General features: G+C 34.3%; 2 long non-coding RNA genes across 2 annotated transcripts; both read right to left on the bottom strand.

Annotated features, from left to right (window-relative positions):
* Positions 1–16,096: 16,096 nt before the first annotated feature.
* On the bottom strand, positions 16,097–16,870 carry LOC140743157 (uncharacterized). Its single transcript, XR_012102393.1, has 2 exons — positions 16,469–16,870; positions 16,097–16,296 (listed from the first exon to the last, which is right to left on the bottom strand). It is a non-coding gene; the product is annotated as an uncharacterized LOC140743157 (long non-coding RNA).
* Positions 16,871–17,382: 512 nt separating this feature from the next.
* Positions 17,383–18,092, bottom strand: LOC140743156 (uncharacterized). Its single transcript, XR_012102392.1, has 2 exons — positions 17,755–18,092; positions 17,383–17,582 (listed from the first exon to the last, which is right to left on the bottom strand). It is a non-coding gene; the product is annotated as an uncharacterized LOC140743156 (long non-coding RNA).
* Positions 18,093–23,492: the final 5,400 nt, after the last annotated feature.

The following is a 23,492-nucleotide window of genomic DNA, read 5'->3' as shown; positions in this document are numbered from 1 at the left end:
CTCTCAAAAATGCATCAATGTGCACGGTGATGTAATAATGAATTAATTGCAGTTCAAAGCTGAAATCCGAAAGGCGAGTGTTTGAACTCTGTCAAGTAAATTGAACCGATCCGGTTTGATTACTTGCCGCCGGAAACTAAGTTCACGACTTCCTATTACATACGTTTAACAGTTAATTTTGTGGGGTGTTCAATTTCCGTTCGACTGCGACCTCTTATCGTCTAGATTTCAGTATAACCGCCCTAGGGTATGAAGTTGTAAGTATTGGTTGTGGGATTGGAGTAAACCTATGACATTCCTCAAAGATAGTGATGGTGTCAATTTTTTATGAGGTTGCAGTGTAGCTCATTGTTTTTGGAAATCCAAAAACGATGAAATTCTGATCTGCTTCAAAATCAAAAGATGTTCAAACAATATTATCCAATTTTATCCTCGTAGTGCTTTTTCGCATTTTGTGCATTTACGCTATATAAATAACCTATGTGTAAAATTTCAGCACAATTATGCATATTAAGCAAATTTATGTTATTTATTAAAATATTCCCCCAAGCATCATATACATATAAAGTTGAAGACTTCGAATATAACAAAAGTTCAGTTATTTTTTTATTAGGTTTAAAGCGTCTGGGAGGAATTGCCGCTCACAGGAACGGTCTGTCAATATGAAATATTTATTTTGAATAATATTCTATGTGACATATATAAAAATCAGTGCTTCGAATTTAACAAAAGTAAGTTATGTTTTTGACTACCTTTTCTACCTGCTAGCTGTGCACGGGCCGCCTAGCCAAACTAGCGAGTGTGCACACACTCTTAAACACATATAGGAGTGTCTATACCCTAAAATTCGTTACTTCAAAAATAAGGAAGGTTGGGGGCACTGGGATCTTAGACTATTAGTATATCGCGCCAAAGATCCGCCAAATTTTTTTTCTAACACCTATCTAAGGACACTCGGTTCATTGAGATGAATATAATGACACCTCAATTGTCGACATTCATCCAGCCGTTTGTTAGATCTGACAAAAGAAAGAAAGACAAACATACAAGATACGCGCGAAAAACATAACCAAGGAAGGCTTGGCAGTCGGGTAATAAGAACGTTTTATATTAATAGTAATTTGCGTATTAAATATTTTTAGTGTTATATTTATTACTAGCTGACCCGGCAAACTTTGTACCGCCTCAAAATCTATTTATTGTATATATTTCATATAAAATATAGCCTATGTTGCTCGTGGATAATGTAGCTTTCAAATGGTGAAAGTATTCGTCAAAATTAAGAGCATTCCTTCAGTAGTTTTGGCATGTCGGTGATTGAACAGTAGGAGTGCTTTTATGGTAACGGGTGTCTAGTCAGTCATTTTAAAATCTAACTGACATCCATCATCATATACAAAAATTGATGATGGATGTGCAGTCAGGTATTTCCATGTAACTGAACTTGCGTCAACAACGTTAACTGTTAAAATACATACAGCAAGCAAAAGTATTAAGGAAAGAGTAATAATAATATTTACAAACATACAAGATACGGGCGAAAAACTTAACCTTACTTATGGCAATCGTTTAAACAATAGCTAGATCAGCTTTTCTTTTAGTTAATTACCTAAACTTTTAAAACTTTTTAAATATGATTGTAATTTGTGATTAAATAATTTGCTTGGTATTAAATTCCTAAGACATTTCATGAACAACAAAATAACGTTGAAGATAAAATTATACTTATATTTTTCAAGTTATTTATTGAAATATTATAAAAACGTTTCAGCAGATATTTTGTTAGGCAGCCCTCCATAAATTTATATAATTATTATTTGTAAACACGTATAGTGGTGGAACAAATAGACATATAAGATTTCGTTATATTTTCACCTAATACTTAATAAAATAGTTAATATATTGTATTAAGTATGTTCTTACCGCCCGAAACATAAGAATTATTAAAGTTTTATTTTTAACCTCGCTATGTTGGAGGGCAAACAAATTAAAAACTATGATTGAGGCTTCGCGTAAAACAAATCGTATAAAACTATTTTCTCGGCTAATAAAAAAAATACCTAGGGTGGGTTGTATCGTAGGCATGTTTAAAGTTTGCTTTAAAGCTAACTAAAACAATTACTTTTAGATAGCGATGGAATGCAATAATTCTATGTTGTACCAATTTATTTGTCATCATTTGTGTCACTGTCACCACCAGTCGACGTTCATAAGTAGTGGACGTAAATAATAACTTGAACGGACCGAAAACAATCGGTTAAGAGTTATGACGTCATTTTAACCGTAACTAAAATGGTCTGACTTATGAATTGCTAATCCTTGATTGGGCTATGATAGAGTTTTTATGTACGTTACAGTTACATGGTGCAACCCACTCTTATGGACAAACAATTTACACCACGCACGTTCGATATTTAGGTATAGGCGAATTCCGTGAATCAAAAGTGACATGTCAATCAGTAATCCAGTAATAATAAAATTAGTTATCATAGTCAGTTGGTCAAGATAATCATAAGGAGGGTTCGGGCAGTCTATTGAAATAGACAGCGATCCGTACACCCAGACGCATCCAAATCAAATGCGTAATGATCAAATGTTACGAACGTTTATATAGCAAGAGCAGGTATAGGAAACTGGTAGGTAGGTTTCAACGTTTTTTAGACCAGTCCCCGACAGATATTACTTTGCTCAAAAATGTATTCGATTCTCGAGCACCGCTGTGCTGTGAACGGCTCAGACACTTCTATTCACTCAACAAATAGACCACGCATACACAAAATCCGTCCAGTTTTGTGTTTTGCTTACACGATGGACATTTTTTTTTGTTCTATAGTCCTTTTATGAGAGTTCAAAATAATATGAGTGACATATGCTGTAGGTACTTTTAAGATCGTTAATATGAATAAGTGCTTCGCACTACAATGTACATTTTTTAGACCATTTAAGTCTCTAAAATAATCATACGTTCTAATCGGGCCCATATTTTAATGATTAGGCCACAACCATCAGATCGGCGGACCCTCAGACGGGCGCATTTCACGATTCAACAGCCTCCGGCTTCTGGGGCATAGGCACAAAATCGAATATGCTAAGTTACGGGATCTAATATTTTCATCACAAAACGAATGGTGCTCATCAAAACGAACCTATTAATTCTATACGCAATACCTCATCGCGTTATTTATATGTTTAGTTGAAATGTTGCTTTGCCCAGCATCAAGTATCAGATTAGCTCAAAAATAAATATTGCCTTAGTGTGGAGTCTAAAGAAGAGAAAGAAATACTAAAGAATACTAAAGGAGATCAGAGTTGCAAGGCTGTACCCGAAAATTTTGTTTTATTGCTCGAATAACAAAGCACATTTTCTTAAAGTTTTTAAATTGTCAACCCAATTACTGTCGCACTCCTGGGCACAAGTCTCTTCTTAGAAGGAGAAGGATTATGCCATAGTCCACTGCAATGGCTAAGTGCGTATTGGTAGATTTCACATAGCTTTGAAAAAGACTTTTAAAGATCTCTCAGGTATGCAGGTTTCTTCACAATGTTTATCAGACATTAAAGATTTTAAATGCGGGACAATACGGCCGTCGGGCCGTCGGGCTCGGTGGCAGCGGCCGACGGGAGCGGCGCGTTTAACTTTACAAGTCCTAATTATAAGGGGTACGAAATTCATCGGGTCAGCAAGTTGAATTATAGAAAATATTTAATACTAGCAGAACCCGCGGCTTGGCCCGCGTAAAAAATATGATATGACATACAAATAACTGTAATCGTAAAGGAGAATGCCCATTCTTGGTACTGATTTTTCTCATGCGTCAAAATGAAAGTAATATTAAAATTATTTTTTGATTTTTTTACATATATTGTCGATCAGAATAGTTTCTGTGAACAGGGGAATCCATTTAAGATAAAATAAGACGAAATGTTGATTGTTGTTCTTAAAAATTAAAATGGCGGTATTTTATACTCGGAATTCATTATTTTAGGTTTTTAGGATTATTTTAGGTTTTTTACCTACTACTGGAATATGTTAGTCGAACTATATTATAGTAGACTATATATACGATAGTACCTACTATCAGTTAAAATTGACCATCAATCTATCGTCGGATATTTTTGATTTTGAGGTTATGTAACATTTCGGTAAATAACCTCAGAGCTCGGGTGCTGATTTAAAAAATAATTATTGGTGGTAGTATTTGGTTAATTATACATCATCTACAACAAGTTTCAATTTGATGCAACTCTGGACGGAGGTCCATACTTTCATGGGCATTGTCCTTTGTACATTTAACAATTTTAACGATAAAGTAGCATTAATATTTAATAAATAAAACCTTTTTTTTTCGTCACTGTGTACCTAGATTGGTCAAGCTTTCTTCAGAAACATACACTAAAACTCTAATTAGTGGACTGAAACTTTCTTTAAAATATAAGTTTCATGTAGGATACAATAATTATTATTTACACTATTCCATAGGAACCGTCCATGAAAGTCCATGAAACAAAGTCTATGAAAATTGATTTTCAGCTTTCTAATTGAAAATAATAGAACACCTATTTTACAGTTTTTGGAAAATCAACCCTTAAGTTCGATTAATAGGGAATAGAACTTTTTTTTAAAATCCGTTAATTTGGAAGCAAGGACTGTAAAAAATGGTAACTGGCTTTCTGGTTGGAAATAATAGAACTTTTTTTAACACCATTTATGGAAAATCTACCCTTAAGAGGGTATAATAGGGGTAGAATCTTCGCTTAAAAGTCCGCAGATATTAAAGCAAAGTCTATGAAATTTGGTATTTTGCTTTCTGGTTGTAAATATAGATATTTACAACCACACAATCGAACTTAAGGGTTGATTTTCCAAAAACTGTAAAATAGGTGTTCTATTATTTTCAATTAGAAATCTGAAAATCAATTTTCATAGACTTTGTTTCAATATCTGCGGACTTCCCAACAAACTTTCAACCCCTATTTTACCCTCTAAAGGTAGATTTTCCATAAATAGTGTTAAAAAAGTTCTATTATTTCCAACAGGAAAGCCAAATGCAATTTTTTATAGTCCTTGCTTCCGAATTAACGGAGTTTGAAATAAAATTCCAACCCCCATATAATGACCTTAAGGGATGATTTTCCAAAAACAATGAACTAGGTGATACTTATCAATTTTCGAAAAGCACCCCACACTTTTTCCACAATTATACAAATTACTGTTCCTTAATTGATTCCTAGATTGAAAAATATTTTCTACTATTTAGTTGATTTTATCATAAAAGCGTGTTTTTTAGTTTTTTGAACTATATTTATTTCATTAATTTTTAGTATTTGTTGTTATAGCGACCATCATTATGCATCGTCTGTAAAAAATCAAGTGTCTATCTATTACAGTTTAAGAGACAAAGCCCTGTGACTCACGAACAGACAGCGGAGGGTTTCGTTCTATCCTTTGAGTACGGAATCCTAAAAATCATTCTACAGGATGGCATTATAGATATGTTTCAGTACATTTGAGTTATAGGGAAATAACATTATTATTTTTCAAAACTAAAAATCAATCTAGTAACTGTGCCTGAACGCTCCATAAGGCGCTTTCTCTCGCCTCGAAAATCGTTAATCCTGAGGATGTTGATAAGGACAATGATACAAAATTATTAAAATCGTGTATTGTCATCGGTTTCAGTTAATTTTTCAACATTTTGAATTAAACTGAACGTTTAAAGTAGATAGAAATCGGGTTCAAAGATTCCGTTACTTTTACGTACATACACACATACAAACATACAACCCAAGCTAATAAAAGCATGTTAAAAAACTGTGTTTACCCATAAATGATCCACTTCCTTGAATCGGATTTTCCAAGGAGGACACTATTCCTTATGTCGTCCTCCGATAAATTATAACTTAGTTAATGTTAGTAGTATAAGTTAATTTACTGTGATAATATATTATTGAATGTTATTATTTCATTATTTGAATATTAGGTCATCTTTACTTGATATTTATTACAATGTAATAAATAATACTGTAAAGATGGCAAACGTTTTGATGGCATCTTTTTAGTACCCCTTGATTTATAAGTACGGTAGCGGTTGCGCCACCGAATCCTGATCTTGTAGGGCCTACTGGAACACTTGCAATTAACCTTTTCTCTATAAGATTTAAATAGATAAAGAACATGTGTTTCACTTGTTGGTACTTAGCACGTGGTCTCTGCCGCACGTGAACATCTGTAACGAACTCCATAATAGATCAGAGGTTCTACTTGAAGTCAATTACAGACGCATTACCACGGGGAAATGACTGCTTTATAATGTTATATTGTATATAGTCAGTGGGCCTAGACTTGCCAGTGATACCCTCCCGGACGAACCATACGAATTTTACAAGATATCAAGATATAAGTACATAATTTATACTATATAAACTAATGTTTTTCTAACAGTCGTAAAATTCTATGGAAATCTGTATACATTTAACTTGATATAAGATGTAATCTTGTCGATAAACAAATATTACTGACTTAAAATAAATAAAGGATTTTTCTATATCTTTTCTGCAAATCTTATTGCAAATTTTATTGCAAATATTTAACATAATGTTATTTTTAATTTTATATTTTCAAAATTACTTTTATAACGAGCCTTTATCATTTTTAGTTGTCCTTGAATACTTTAACCTGCCAATTAAAAAAGTTTCTAAAATGCTATTCGTAATTTTAAAGGCATTTACAATTTGATTTTCAAATATTATTTTACTTTGGTAAGTTTGAAAAACTGAGTTAAACTGAACTAAAAATATTTATTTGTAATAGTACATAAAACATAAGCGTATTAAACTTAAATATGAAACCAATAATTATACCTTTTACATTACGTCATACATCATTTCACATAACTTACTTACTTACAAAACCTTTATAAGGCAAATCAGCAGTTTATTAGCGTAAAGGGGTTGCGAAATCGGAACACCCGTAAAATATAAAAAGGTAAGGTTTTCTTTGGAGCGATTAATTTCCCCGCACGTGCTCGAGGATAACTTGTATAACCTTTACGAACGTTCACCTCAATTAGAAATTGGATAATTGGTTAATATTGATCGCTATAGCTCATTAGTAACATACAATCTGATTGATCTACCGACTCGCAATAGTTTTCCAGTTCAACCATGACGGCTACGTACGTTCTCGTAAGTTCTGAAATAAAGCAGCTACTTCGCGGCAGTTTGTGCAGGTATAGTCCGCGTAAAACTGCTAGTCCGCTCTGAATATAGAAATGAATCGCGTCGCCATGGCAAATTGTATGAATACCGCTCGCAACAACTTCAGAGCGGACTAGCAGGTTGGCGATAACTATAACTTTGAAGGTGGTAAAAGCCTTTATGGTTCAACTTTAGTGACACCATCGCGCTGCTGTGGTGTCGTGAGAAAAATGTGGAACGGGGGATGTACTTTTCTGATGCATTAGAACATAGTCCTAAGAGTAGCAAGACACCTGTGGTCGACCTCACATTGATTACAATTACTCATGGGCGGCGATAGACACTCACCAACAGTAGACTATATGATCCTTTGTTACTTTAATGTTATAAAAACAATATATGAATAGGCTAAAACCCTACTTCGTAATCTTTTACTTACCGCTGTATCAGCTTTTACTTGAACAGCAAGCGCGGAGTCGACAGCACAGCAATTTTTTTTCAACTTTTGGCACTTCCACGAGTCATAAGATTCGTGGAAATGCCAACCAGATGCGAATCTTCAATATATAATCGATTCCATTCTCAGTAGGTCACTGTGCTTTCTAATTAACTCTCTTGATAGAATTTTACGCTGTTAGCTTAACTGACTTCAACTCCAGACGAACATCATATAGTTCAACTTCATAAAGTTTCGCGAAGAATGACTATTAGCCAAAATACTTATTTGCTGGCATAACTAAATCTTGAATATTTCTTTAGTTTTAGAAGTATCTTCAATAGCAGTGTTATTCTTAATCGACGTGTACGTAAATCTTCATTACTTTCAAGTAATTGTTTAAGGGTAAATTACAATAATTCAACCCAATCTCAATCCTCAATACAACTCTCGAGGTAGCGATCACAACTTAGAAAAAGTTGCAGGCTTCAGATAGAATAGATAGTACAACAAACACGATATGAGTTTAAATTTACCATGTTAAATACGCGAACAGAACGAAATACATTTCTAAATTAATAAAAAGTTATCTCAACTTTATCTCACTTACACCAAAACTTTACAAAATAACCTAATATACTCCGCACTACTATTTTAGACGCACTTCTATTATTACCGCGCAACTTGACTTGCTTTACTTTCGCACTTTTGAATTTAAATTTATCTAAAATAAATATAACTTAAACACACTCCGCACTACTATTTTTAACCCGCACTACTATTTTAGACGCACTTCTATTTTTACCGCGCAACTTGACTTGCTTTACTTTCGCACTTTTGAATTTAAATTCATCTAAAATATATATAACTTAAACACACTCCGCACTACTATTTTAGACCGCACCTCTATTTTTACCATGTCACTTAATTTGCTTTACTTTCACACTTTTGAATTTAAATTTTCGCGGGCTACGCGGAGCTCCAGCAGCCCGGATCCTCCGAGCTCATCGACACATACGGTAGGACTAGTCGGTTGCCACCCGGGCGATGGCTTTCCCGAACACGATGAACTCGAAGTAGGGCGTGCGCTACTTTATTAGGAACCAAAACTTCGGGTAAATTTTATAATTGTTCCCTAGAAATCCAGTTTTTTATAAAAAAAGGTTAACCGATTTTATATAGTGACCTAATTCAATAAAATTAATTTTCTGGAAAACCCAATTTTTTTAATGGAATCATAATTTTTTTTTTGTTTATTCCAAGCATTTCGAATATATCCTATTTTTAAAAATGTAATTAAAATTGCATATGTACTGGGATTTGTACAAAAATAGCACTTAGAACCTCTATAGTTGCTACGGACGCCGAGAGGTCAACGACCTTAAGCTCCATTGGATAGCGCGACCCCCCGCCAGTCGGCGCCAGGAGAGCGCTCTCCTATAAGCCTTTGTATCTACAAAGGAAATACCGTTTCCTGTATCTACAGGAAACGGTAAATGAATAATCGAAAATACCTATTAAAAAGTAACATATAAAATTAATTAATTGATATACTCGTAACAAATAAAAAAGTTCCGACGAATTGAGAATCTCCTACTTTTTGAAGTTGGATGAGAAAAAGGATGAGCCAATTTTCACTGCAATACGCTCGAATAATAAAATGGTGCCACCGTAATTGATCATTAATAGACCATTGAACATTTCTATTATCTTATAAAATTAAACGGGAAATTATATGTTTATATCTGTAATTCAGTCTACTTATATTTAAATAATACTAATTGGCGAAGTGAGTTACTCCCAGGATTATGTCGCTTTTTTTGAGAAGTTTACCCAGTGGGAGGTCTTTTCATATGTCTGCTTTATTTAACTTTGTTTCCTTTTTACTGTGGAAATAATATTACTCGTATTATTTAAATCTAATTGATACGAGTAAAATAATAACGTGATTTACACTTTTTACAATCACAGCCTCACACTAGTATTTCCTGTAGTGTGGGTACTATGGACACACATAGACAAGTACAAAAACACCCAGACCGAGAACAAATGTCGAAATTCATCATTCAGATATCAGTCTGGCTGGAATTCGAACCCGGAACCCGCGAGGGCGAGGGGCATCACATGAATGAACAGTTAATAAAGGACGATCCACAGTTCATAATTGTGTTTGATAGCAACACAAAAGTAATATTTAAATAGTGTTTTGAAATTGAACCTGGTATGTTCTATTTATTTTCCTTAAGTTATGTGTATTTCAAATTCAATTGGAATGTAAGCTTCGCATGTCTGTACATCGCATATATTTGCAAAGAAATGTAATCAGGTGAACTGAGAATAAGTATAATAGAGAATAAGTAAGTAAATAATAGCAATTTCTAGCATTTTTATCATTTTTGTCTGTCTGTTTGTCTGAAACGTAACTACTGGATTGAATTCAATGGTTTGTGAATATTCCTAGTCCTTATCTTGACTTAAAATTTCGTATTACAAAAACTTAAATAAAACAAATCACTGCTTCTTGGGAGGCCCAACAAGGCTGCGTTTCCGCATTGTATGGCCAACCTTATTCTTTGGCCACAATATGCATCAGCCCTTATACAGCACAAGTCATGTTTAAATACATAATATGACATTCACCAAAATATAAAATTACATTCTGTTTTCTCTTGATAGTAACCCAGGTATAACATGAATAATATTAATAATTTCAGTTTGTTTATTTTAATGATGGCTCTGTCGAATGTTTATCTGCTCTCCACCCCTTCGGCCCCTCACCCACCTTGTAACCGGAACTCAGCACCTCACCACTGCAATATACAATTCGAAAACAAATTCCACTTTTGTAGTTTTCGTCTCTGCATTAATTTTTGAGTTATAAAAATGAGTAACATAGAACACATAAGCTTTAATCCACTAAGCAAAAGCAATTAGGGTTTTCTACCCAAAGGGAAGAAAGGAAACCCTAACTAAACCTCAATTATCTGTCCGTCTATAACAGTTCACTTTACTTATTGAAATGTAAGAGGTAGACAGTTTAGACTTTCACAATGGTTTTATGTCCATGGGTCTTATGATGAGAAATAAATGAAAAGGACGCTTATTTCTCAATCTGGAAGTGGAGAAATGTAAAAAAAATATTTGTCATGACGTAATCGATTAGTTGTTATAGCATCGATTAGACATTTAAGGAAAAGAAAACCTTTGAACTCTATTTAAATAAATGCAGCATACACACGCATCATAATACAATATAATCTCATAATAAAACACCAATAACCAATAATTAAAATATTATTATTTATTTCTAATCGATTTAAATCAGTTGACAAAAATGTTTCATTGAATATAAAAATAATTAGTTTTTAAAACCAGTTTATCTCAGCTCTCAGATTGTGTAAACCTATAGAATTTCCAGTGAGGGACTCTTTTTATCTTTGGGCCCAGAAATGTACGGAATCGTTTCAGTCTCCCTTGGTGGTACGAAAAACGAAACCCTCTGTGTGTTAGTTCGTCGTTCGTTAGTAGCGTAGTTAACATCATGTGTTTTATATTGTTTAACGTATAGCCCGGTCAAGTTAGACATAAAAATAGTGGTCAAATAGCTAAAATTCCGGGAAAGCCGGGAAAGGTAGGAATATCTATCCTATCTGGGGTTAATTTTACATATCCATGGGCGGCAGTAGGCACTTACCATAAGGTGGACTGCATGCTTGTCTGCTTCTCCAATATTATAAAAAAATATATTAAAGTAACAAAGAAATTAGAACGACAGTTGAACTCAATAACCAATATCAATATTCTTCATACTATTACTACATCCTAAATAAGTCTTGTTGGTGGAAATAACATCATAAAGGTTCGTGGAACAGTCCTCCCAGGGAAACCACGTTAAAAAAAACGCGCTGAGTATCCTATTTCACAGGTGGTGTGGAAATATGTGCGTATCGTGTACTAGTAATTCTTACAAGCGCAATATCTGAATAATTGTTGGTTTTAGAGAAAAAAATATAAGCACCATTTTATAGAGAATTTTAAGAGCTACAACTTAGGCCTGAGGTATTTTTCGATAAAACTTACCGTTTTTGAGAAAAATCCAAAAAACCTAAAATTTTGACGTTTGACCCCGTTTCGATGTCAGATCGATGGGGACTTTTGACACTTTATTTGTACTGGTAAACCCAAGGTCTCTACGAAAATTCAGCTTTCCCGGAATTTTTGCTATTTCAATGTCTAACTTGACCGGACTAGTAGTAATATTAAGTTTATTAGTAGTACCTATATTATACCTATGTAATTAACTGAAACTATGCCTAACCTTTAACTCCTCCATCCGCGCAATACACATTGAAAATTATCTAAATATTTTACTTCTCGTATTAATAAGATTATTGTTATAGGTTAAGGCATTTTGCCACATATATCTGACATTGTTAATATTTGACTATTAAGTTGAATGCGCTTTACATTATCAGTATGGTTTATTCCCCGTGCTTTCTACTTTTTTTCCACCCAATCTTGAAAAGCCCGAAAGTTATCGAAACCGAAAAGGGCAGGCACTATCATAGCGACAAAAAAAATGATAACATGTATACCCATTATTATTTTCCATATTTCAGACCTACCCTTATCCACTGTGATTAAGAAATCGCAAACATACCTACATGATGTTTAAAAGCGAAAAATCATCTTATTTAATTATGTGCCGGATAACCCTTTTAATCTTGGTCTCAATCAATTTAATGGTGGTCTTATCTTTTTTTTTTTTTATCTCGAGGGGGAAACCTTCAAAAGGTACCCGACGACGTGGGAGCGACGCCGGGTTATGTGGGATTTTTACCGCACTAAAACCCCCCCGGTGGCCGTCCTCAACGCTTGTTGGAGAACTCCGGGATCTCCAACGGAACACAACCGGAGCCCTCCAAGCGCGATGCCCAACGGGCTCTACCCTGGGGGAGCAGTTTTCGCTCCTCCCACACCATGTATGTTTACGACGGTATGCGACCACACATACCGCCGTCCTTCCCGGGGTCGCTTGCTGGACGGTTCGAGCTCCCACTCTTGCCGTCCACAACCCCGGAAGCCCCCTTTTAGTCGCCTCCTACGACAGGCAGGGGATACCGTAGCCCTATTCTAGTCCCGGAACTACAGGGACAAAGAGTGGTCTTATCTACGAATAGAAACGAACCTTTGAGTCCATAAATGCAATAAATACGTTTAGCATAAGTACTTAGATAAAAAGCGTTTTACACATTGATTCTCTAAGTGCACAGATTTAGCTATTAAATAAAAGCTATTCAGCTATTAAATAAAATTCAATAAATGAAATTTCAGCAGATTAAGTGTTTAAGGAATTGCGATGAATGTTTTTTTTTTATCATATTTCATGATTTATACTCCCACAGTGAGAGCCTCGTGATTGAAACTTGTCTCTCGATCGAGGGGTCGGAGGGTCGAATTCCAGACACGCGCCTCTCTCAAATTGTATCTTTATGAACATCTATGAATATCATCATTGTCGTCATCAACCCATCACTGGCTCACTGTTGAGAACGCGTGTCCTCTCAGGACGTGAATGATTAGGTCATAGTCCACCGAGCTGGCCAAGTGCAAATTAGTAGACTTTACATACCTTTGAAAACTTTTTTTTTATAATTTCTCAGGTATGCATGTTTCCTCAAGATGTTTTTCTTCATCATTTAAGCAAGTGGTTAATATATATATCGGAGGATTTCCAAGCTGGTTAGGTGTATCTGAAGGTCGTCCGGACATCTTCAAATCGCGTGAGCGTTTACATGCAGGTATTTACCAAAATAAAAGTCTCACAGAATCTGATCACGGTACTACTACACTGATTACACTGATCACTGTACTGCTACAATTAACAATAACCAAAAAATATTAAAACATTACGAAAATTACGATTAAGAGCAAATTGGTTTGCAAATGACCATCACTTGCGAGTCGCTGTGTGTAAGAACGACGTCTCGCCCGCCATGACACTGACAACTTCATTCGGATGTAGGTACCCGCTCTTAAACATAAATCAACTTAACATCAACATTAATCTCGGTTTTTTGGGCGGTAGATTGATAAAAGCAAACACTGTGCTCCTCTTGAGAAATTTATTAAAAATAGTATTTCCAGACTTTTGTGTAAATCTTTTAGTGTCATTAGGAAGTATTTCATATAAAATCTACTTACAAGTGTTATCTCAACTGTACATGTGTTCCAAGACCTTTAAGTTCACTGCACAGTCCTGCTGGTAGTCATCATCACCACTGCACACAACTTTCTGCTTAGCAACGTTTTTAGTAACTATTTCCAATTATAATGGCCACTTTAAACACTATCTTGGAGGCACAACATGCAATTGAAGCCACTTTCATGAAGAAGTTCTCCGAGTTTGAATCCAAGTTTAAAGCCAATGAGCCGAAAAGTACTATCACATTGAATCGCCTTCATGAAGAATTCAATGACTTCAAAAGTCATGTTTGGTCCACTTCATGGGAAGTACCAGTACTTCAGTTCATGCCCAGTACTTGTTCGGTTTGTTGACTCTTCGTGTCGTACGGCAGTGTGGAAGAAAAAGGCTGCATTTAAAGGTTCTTCATTTGTGATATCGGAATTCCTCACAAGTCAGCGACAATCACTATTTCTTCAAGCTCGAAGGAAACTAGGCATGCGAAATTGCTGGACCATGGATGGTAATATATTTGCCAAGCTGGCTGACGGCGCCGTCGATGTCGATGCCGAAGGACAACCGAGGCCTCACTCTCCATCTTCAGTTCTTGCCGCCCACATTGGCCAACAGTTAAAGTCCAAACGCGCTGCCCGTAAAAAATAAGCCGACTATACTATTACTCTTCCTTTAATTTTATTTCTTATCATTCTATCTTCGGTTGTTAAATCACATTAGTTTGTTTACCTTTATATTCTTATTCTTATTATTATTATTATCTTATTTCTTTATTTATATTATTATTGTTATTATTATTATAGTTATTCTTGTTTGGTTACTTAATCTGGGTCCGTGTTATAAAAAGCCATAAATTTAAGTTTACCCGAAGTCTCGTATTATATCTTCATTATAAAACGAAGTCACAATTGCAAAATCCGTGCATCTATCAAAGACAACTGACACCTGAACGTCAAGTGTCATGTCAACTGTCAGATTTATTCATAGTATTTATGATGTCTGTTTGTTACGTTCCGATTCTCATATAATGTGTTGTGTTATTAACATATTGTACCATTATGATTTCATTACGTCTACTATTTCATAATTGGCTACTTGACACTTTTTGGGAAACTGTTTTAATTAATTCATATACGTATTATATATGCCTTTCATTGATCATTTTTTCGAAAAAAGGGCTATTTATTAATAAAAAACATATTTTTATTACGGTAAACGGAACGTTACGCCAAAACAGGCGGTCAAGTGTCATTTCGTAGCGTGACGTCAACACATTGAAAATATAGAAATAAACTTCGACGCAACACATACTTCAGGGGAAATCTTGGGAATTATTTAACATTTATTAGTACAATTGCAAGAATGTCAAATTACAAGGCGTGTGCAGTGACGATGTGTACAAGTACGATCGCTAAATATCCTAACAAATTTGCTTATACTAGTTCCTAAACCCTAATCTCATAAACGTTAAAGAACTTGCAGATTCTCATATGTTTAAATCCTCTGTTTGCAAACAATGTCATTTTATACTATTTATGTAAGAGATGTATTATTGAGAAAAATGAAGAAATTTAGTAACTCTCGAATGATTCGTCAATTCCAAATCATTGGAACGGGACGTAATCAAAACAAAACAGCAAGTGGAAGTATTCATATATTTAATATAATATATAGATGTCTATGATAAGAATAGAATTATAAGACGTCTATGAGAATTCTATTTTACGGGCCCATTCTGTAATTAATAGGACACAATTAAAATATTTCATGACTGTGTTATTATTGTTTGTGCATGTGCACTGATTAACTTACAGGACTGTATAATTAAAAATACATGATTTGCTAATATTAGTCTTTTATTTGTTTATTTGGTTTATATGGTTCTATTGAGTACACACAGTAGAATTTTTGTATATATTTATCGTCATATGTTACAGTTACAATAATTACTACAGATCACCTCAAAGCATTCTGAAGCTGTTATTTCCTTCGTTATATTGAAGCTCTTGCTAAGCTGAATTTGTGTGCTGCTTGCGTTAATGCTTTTCTTAATTCGTAAAATTATTTTCTTTAACAACTGAATATATTTTTTTATCACTGTCATTTTCATAATTAAATCTGTAGTCCAATAACATCAACTGTATGGTAGTTTTCCTTCCTTCATCTTTTTGGGTAGTTTATGCAAGTAAAGAACTACTGTTTATACACTTTCGAAACTTTTGGTTCCTCACTTCTTCTACAACTCCACATTAAAAATGCTACTGCATGTTTGCAGCATCCTTGGGAGGCAGGACAGTAATCCCATTTAATACTTTCCTTTTCATATACAATCATAGACACTGTGCATGACATTTGATGTACCTTGTGTTCAGGACAACTTTTACTTTTCATGAAACACAAGCTTGCCTTCTTCTTAAACTGCACATACCCTATAGCGTCGTCACTATAATGCTGTCGCGAGAATCTGAAATTATAAATATAACCAATAAATAACCTTAAAGCAGTTCACATAAAAATATAAGTATAGTTTAAAAATGCTTGATAATCACTTAAACATAACCTTTCTTCTATCGGAAGTCGGCTAAGAAATGTTTTAACTGTCCGAAATGATTAAATGTAAAGAATATTTTACTTACGTTGTTTATTTGTGATTTCCATAGGTTATTTCGCGGAAGTTTTTGTATTCATTTTTATTTATTGCATTGTATATCTTCTTTAAGCAGATACACGCTATCAACTTTAATATAGTGTGGATTTATATCGGTTCACAACATAAATTCAACCAACTCTAACAGCAAACGATATAATTATTATTTGTCTTGTTTATTATGCGTGCGGTGACGTCACATGACATTTCAAGCAGCACCGTCCCCGTTTTGGAATTTAAAACCCACAGATAAAAAATCGAAAATTTATTTTTAGAAATAAAAATACTTATAGTGTATTAAAAATTAAACTAAATATTGCATAATTTATGTTTACTTATAAGCTATCATATCGATCATATTTCATATTTTATTGTTATTAGTGTCAAGTACCCAATTGGGCTCTATAATTTTACTTAATTAAAAGTTAAAAAGGAACAAGGTAAATATCATACTTGGAGGTGAAAATATTAAATAAAAGTTTGGGAAGTCTATAAGGTAAGCGACCTTAGTCCCTGTAATTCCGGGACCAGAATAGGGCTACGGTATCCGATGCCTGTCGTAAGGGGCGACTAAAAGGGGCTTTCGGGGTTGCAGGCGGCAAGAGTAGCTCGAACCGCCCGGCAAGCGACCCCCCTTGAAAAACGAAAAGGGGAGCGACCTTGTTTTAAGACAGAGAGAGATTAAAATTAATTGGGTACTTGACACTAATAGCAGCTTAGCAAGGGCTTCAATATAACGAAGGAAATAACAGCTTCAGAATGCTTTGAGGTGATCTGTAGTAATTATTGTAACTGTAACATATGACGATAAATATATACAAAAGTTCTACTGTGTGTACTCAATAGAACCATATAAACCAAATAAACAAATAAAATACTAATATCAGCAAATCATGCAGTAGGCATGTTTGCAGCATCCTTGGGAGGCAGGACAGTAATCCCATTTAATACTTTCCTTTTCATATACAATCATAGACACTGTGCATGACATTTGATGTACCTTGTGTTCAGGACAACTTTTACTTTTCATGAAACACAAGCTTGCCTTCTTCTTAAACTGCACATACCCTATAGCGTCGTCACTATAATGCTGTCGCGAGGATCTGAAATTATAAATATAACCAATAAATAACCTTAAAGCAGTTCACATAACAATATAAGTATAGTTTAAAAATGCTTGATAATCACTTAAACATAACCTTTCTTCTTTCGGAAGTCGGCTAAGAAATGTTTTAACTGTCCGAAATGATTAAATGTAAAGAATATTTTACTTACGTTGTTTATTTGTGATTTCCATAGGTTATTTCGCGGAAGTTTTTGTATTCATTTTTATTTATTGCATTGTATATCTTCTTTAAGCAGATACACGCTATCAACTTTAATATAGTGTGGATTTATATCGGTTCACAACATAAATTCAACCAACTCTAACAACAAACGATATAATTATTATTTGTCTTGTTTATTATGCGTGTGGTGACGTCACATGACATTTCAAGCAGCACCGTCCCCGTTTTGGAATTTACAACCCACAGATAAAAAATCGAAAATTTCTTTTTAGAAATAAAAATACTTATAGTGTATTAAAAATTAAACTAAATATTGCATAATTTATGTTTACTAATAAGCTATCATATCGATCATATTTCATATTTTATTGTTATTAGTGTCAAGTACCCAATTATAAATGTGGTAAAATTAATTGTTACAACTATTTTACATTCTCTTTAAATATATTTTACTTAATTTCGTTCAGGATTGTTAAATTGTGCTTATTATATTAATTTAATTTTACTGGGTATGATTGTTGTAGTTGTTTTTTTTATTATTATTTTTTGTTGTATGTTGTGTTTATGTTCTAATGTTTATCAACTATATTCTTTTCAGTCTACCGGCAGGACAGGCAGAGATAGTAAATACGGTTCTTGGTATTTGCCGTACCTGCTGTAACTATATTATTATTTTATATTATTTAATTTATTTATATACAAATATTAAATTATTATATATATCTTTATTTCGTTTTTATTTATTTTAATTATTTTAGTATTTCAATATACAAGGTTTACACCTATACATATATACATTGTTTACTTTATTTAGTATATAACTCAGATGAGTGATAACGAATCATTTTACTCTGCATGCAGTTCAAGTTGCATGTCGGACTTGAGCGACGGTAGTTTTGGAGATCCTGTGACTTTACGTAATGTGCTGCAGAACTCGCTTGATAAATCCCCTGCATCTTTTAATGTCTGCCACCTAAATGCTCAAAGTGTCCCTTCTCACTATACTGATTACCTAGATACTTTCTCTTCAACTTCCTTTATTCACGCCATTTTAATATCTGAAAGCTGATTTAAGCCCAACATTGACTTTACTTCTTTCTGTCTTCCAAGTTTCAAGCTAATTAGAAATGGTCGAACAGGTAAAGGCGGAGGTGGTGTAGCAATTTACCTCCGCAATGACATTCCTTTTAATGTTATAACTTCCTCTCCTTCCTTGTATTCTGCCACAGCTGAGTATCTTTTCTTGGAAATCAGTGTAGGTCGGACCAAAGCCGTACTCGGGGTCGTTTACTGACCTCTCCTAGTAGCTATTGACTACTTCTCCAAACCTGAGCAGGTATTAGAGCAGCTATGTTCGGACTTCTCACATCACATAATCATAGGCGATTTTAACACAGATTTAATGAATAATACGCACCGTAGTATAATACTTAAAAATATCCTCTCTTCTGTTAATCTTTGTGTTCTTCCTTCCTTGCCTACTCAACATAATTTAGACACTTCCAACACTTTGCTAGACTTAATTATTACTTCATCTCCTTCACTTGTACTTAAGCATGGACAAATACCAGCCTCCGGGTTTTCAAAGCATGACTTGACTTACAAATTGCGTCCTCCAAGAGTTACTCCTCAGATTGTCTGGATGCGCAGCTTCGCGGGTATCGATCTGGATGCATTTGCTGTGGATGCTGCCAATATTGATTGGTCTCCAGTGGTTGCTGCTGCTACAGTTGATGAAAAAAAATCTAACTTAAATAATATCATTCTGAAGCTGTATGATATTCATGCGCCGCTGAAGCCTCATAAATTGAAGCGTCCACCGGCTCCCTGGATCACACGTGGAGTTCGAATGGCCATGTCACAGCGTGATAAAGCCTTCAGAATATTCAAGCGCGACAGGTGTGATGAGAATTGGTGTCACTACAAGGCCGCACGTAACCGCTGTAATCAGATGGGGAGAGCAGCTAAGCGTAAATATTTCTACGATCAGGTTAATAACAACTCTTCCGCGGAAATATGGTAGTTTTAAACACCTTAGGTGTTGGTAAACCTCACCTTAAATCTGATCTCACTTCTTTTCCGCTTAATGAACTGAATCTCCATTTTTCTTCCTCTTCTTCTCTCTGTTCCTCTGTTAAGGCCCTTACTATTTCTGAAATTTCTTCCATGGCTTCTCCAGACACTGACTTCTTTTCTTTTACTCCAGTTACTTATGACGAGATTTCGAAGACCGTATCTTCTATCCAATCCAAAGCAGTTGGCTGTGATGACGTGAATAGGTCAATGATTGTGCCTATATTATCATTTCTTTTGTCTACTCTTACTCACATCATCAACTTTTCTTTGAATGCGGGGTTTTTTGCTGCAGTTTGGCGTAAAGCTTTCATAGTCCCTCTTCCTAAAGTAAATAACCCCTGCATTCTTCACCAATTTAGACCTATATCTATTCTCCCCTTTCTTTCAAAAATTCTCGAAACCACTGTTCATAAACAAGTTTCCTCTTTCATCTATAATTACAATCTCCTCAGTCCCTTTCAATCTGGCTTTCGTGCTGGACATAGCACCACGACGCCCTTGCTGAAAGTTCTTGAAGATGTCCGCGCAGGTGATCACTCAATATTCTTCACTCTATTATCTTTGATCCTGTTTCTCCGAGTTATTTAAAACAATATATCAATATTTGTGTGATTCCCACGAGCATCAGCTACGATCTTTAGATTCTCTTACTCTATCCTATCCTCTACACCATTCAGGTTTCCTTTCTAATTCTTTTGCCATCCATGCTGCGCGTATCTGGAACGCCCTTCCTGGTAAACTAAAAAAAACTTATGAACAACAACATACAAACATATAGGCAGACATTTAAATATAAAGTCACATAATTCTATTTAAGACAACATCTGCGGAATTAATTTAGTTTTATCTATATATTACTATTATATTTGTTTCATTTATTTTGTACTAAATATGCATTTATGTGTTTATTTTATTACCGTTTATATATCAATTATCTTATCAATACCGTAAATTGCTGAGGAGAGTGGTGTGATGACTGCTACCTTACAATAAAACCGTTTAACATAAAAAATATAGCTTATTTTATTTTCAAAGAAGAACGGCGACTTTTCATATACGCTTGGCCTTATTATTTTTTTAAATGTATATTGTAGCGGCTTTTGAAATTATGTAGGATATTATTTTATTAACCTATATCAAAAACATTTTTGTTTGAAAAACTTGGCATTCAAATTGATTATATAAAGTATTATAGGTTATATTGATTTTGACAAATTGCGAAACATCAAACAAATGTCAAGGTCACATATAAAGAAGAAATCGGAGTCCGTATGAAATCAGAGGTCGTTTAAATTAATCACAAAACAAATCTAGGAACAAAAGGGAAGAGCGCAAAGCTTATCACAAACGAGGGAAAGTTTTGAACTGAGACATTGACATCTACACAACTTAATATTCGTTATGTCACTAATGACAGTAATTGCGTTAGGCATTCCATTTGAGGTAAAAAGAAAATTCATAATAAAATTAGATATCAATTAAAATTGATAATTTTATTATGAATTATTAATTATAAATTAATAATTTATTATGAATTATTTTTAAAATGCCAATAGCCTCTCCTTTGATTAAATAATTATTATGATTTGACATTATAATTTAACGGATATATATAGTTTTTCATTATTTATGAAAATGGTTCAATATTGTAAAATATCGATCGTATAATAGAGCATATTAAATTAGATTGTAAGGTACGTTCCGATTCTCAATAGAGTCTTTACATCGTAAAGAATGAAAATGTGTTTTTTTTTTTATTTTTATCTATACAACTAGTTTAAAAAAATGTTTAATAACTTTTTATAGTACAACTTTATTTAAGGATTTTTTTCATAAATAGTTTGATGATATACACAGCTAAGGCCAAACTCGCCATTCTCCTTTAGTTTATAATTTTTCATAATGCTACTGAAGATTGAGGTAGTTGTGAAATAATACGTAATCCACCAATTTGTAGCTGCGTTCATCTCAGAATCACAATGATACAGAATAATAAGGTTGTATTGTCATTAAAACGAAATCTGTGTACCAAATATCAGATCAACCTGTCTACGGGAAGAGGGTCAAATTTAATTACTAAACTTAAACCAAAAGCAAGCAAGGCACGCTAAATAAAAGCGTTTAAAAAATAAGAGGTGTTAATAAAATATGTTTGCACTCGATGACCTCGGACCCCTCGATTGAGAGATCACGTTTCAAAGACTAGACTATCGCTGCTCTTGATCTTGCTCTTTGTTATGAAGTATAATATACCAAATATTATACCCCTCCTTACGCATAAAGTGCTTAAAAGTTTATCATATTTAATTGATAACAAATGTGCTGTAACGGTGAAGGAAAACATCGTGTGGCGGCTTACTTTCCTCAGAGGTTCCAAAAAAAATTTTCAAATTGGGATGGAAATGTTCAGCGAGACAAATGACGACATGATATGTGACGTAGTCTAACAGTCTTGAACATATCCGGTTACTGACTAATATTCAAAACGAAACAATCAAATAAAATGTCGTATAACAAACATACAAATTCTAGTCGTATGATACTTTTCAAAAACATAAAAGCTCTTTTAACGTTCTGAAACATTTATTTGAATAAATCCATTGAATTGTACAGGTCATATAGCAGAAAGTCTGTTACTTGTAGATTGCCTTATTCAACAGGCTGGCATCCGTCCAGCGGACGGTTCAACTAGTTGCACAATAAGTTACAGAGACTGGGGTAAGTAGAGTTTAATACTTTTATTTACGTTTTGTAGCCCGTTAAGCACCATCGTAACTTTGTGGTAGATTTTCGTCACATCTTATTTTTATAATGACAGTGGCTCTTACTGTTTTAAGTAGATATGTAGTAATATGAATGATTAATTTAAATGAGGTACTCCAACAATACACATAGTAAACATAGTGAACATATCTTAGTGATAGCGGTTCATCTTTAGCTTATTTCATGTTCCTACGAGGAAGCAGCGCAGATGTAGTCTAATACTATTTGGAGTTGATCGGAGTCGCCCGTAGATTACTGATTACCTCCGATGATTCAGTTGTTACGCCTGATTAGTATGTCTTCCTTACACTTTTCAGCACCACTTGACACTGCAGTTAATAGACAGAAATAAGTGTGGGAGTGATACCTCCAGCGTCGAACCACAGAATGCTGACCGCCTTCAAATATTTAGCAGAACATAATCATTAATTAAAACGGCAACAGATAAATACACACCGGGCACAGAAAAGAGCTATTTTCCAAAATAGGCTAAATTAAAAAATGTGTCCAGAATCAAAATACACGAGTATATCTTCGGATGATAAATGTGTGTGCCTGCTGGATATGGAGCTAATAAAGGTGGTCCAACTCTTTGTGGTTTGACTTCGAGAGGCGCCATCATCACACCCACTTCAGACTAATAACATTACGCTTCGACGCATTGACGCTCCTGCATTCCGGTTCGAAGGGAGTAATAATAGACAAAGCAATGATAGCCTAGTGGTTAACAAACTCGGCCTCTCGATCGTGGGGTCCGAGGTTCTAATCCCAGGCCACTGAATACGTATTACAAATTAATTATCACTTGCTTAAACGGTGAAGGAAAATATCGCGAGAAAAGCTGCACACCTAAGAGATTTACAAAAAAAAATCAAAGTTTCTATG

The sequence above is a fragment of the Epargyreus clarus genome, unplaced genomic scaffold (assembly GCF_041222505.1).
Source record: "Epargyreus clarus isolate Ecla_fem2 unplaced genomic scaffold, WU_Ecla_fem_2.2 ptg000007l, whole genome shotgun sequence".
Classification (NCBI taxonomy): domain Eukaryota; kingdom Metazoa; phylum Arthropoda; class Insecta; order Lepidoptera; family Hesperiidae; genus Epargyreus; species Epargyreus clarus.
The sequence above is the reverse complement of the archived record's forward strand: the minus strand, read 5'-3'. Positions and strand labels throughout refer to the sequence as shown.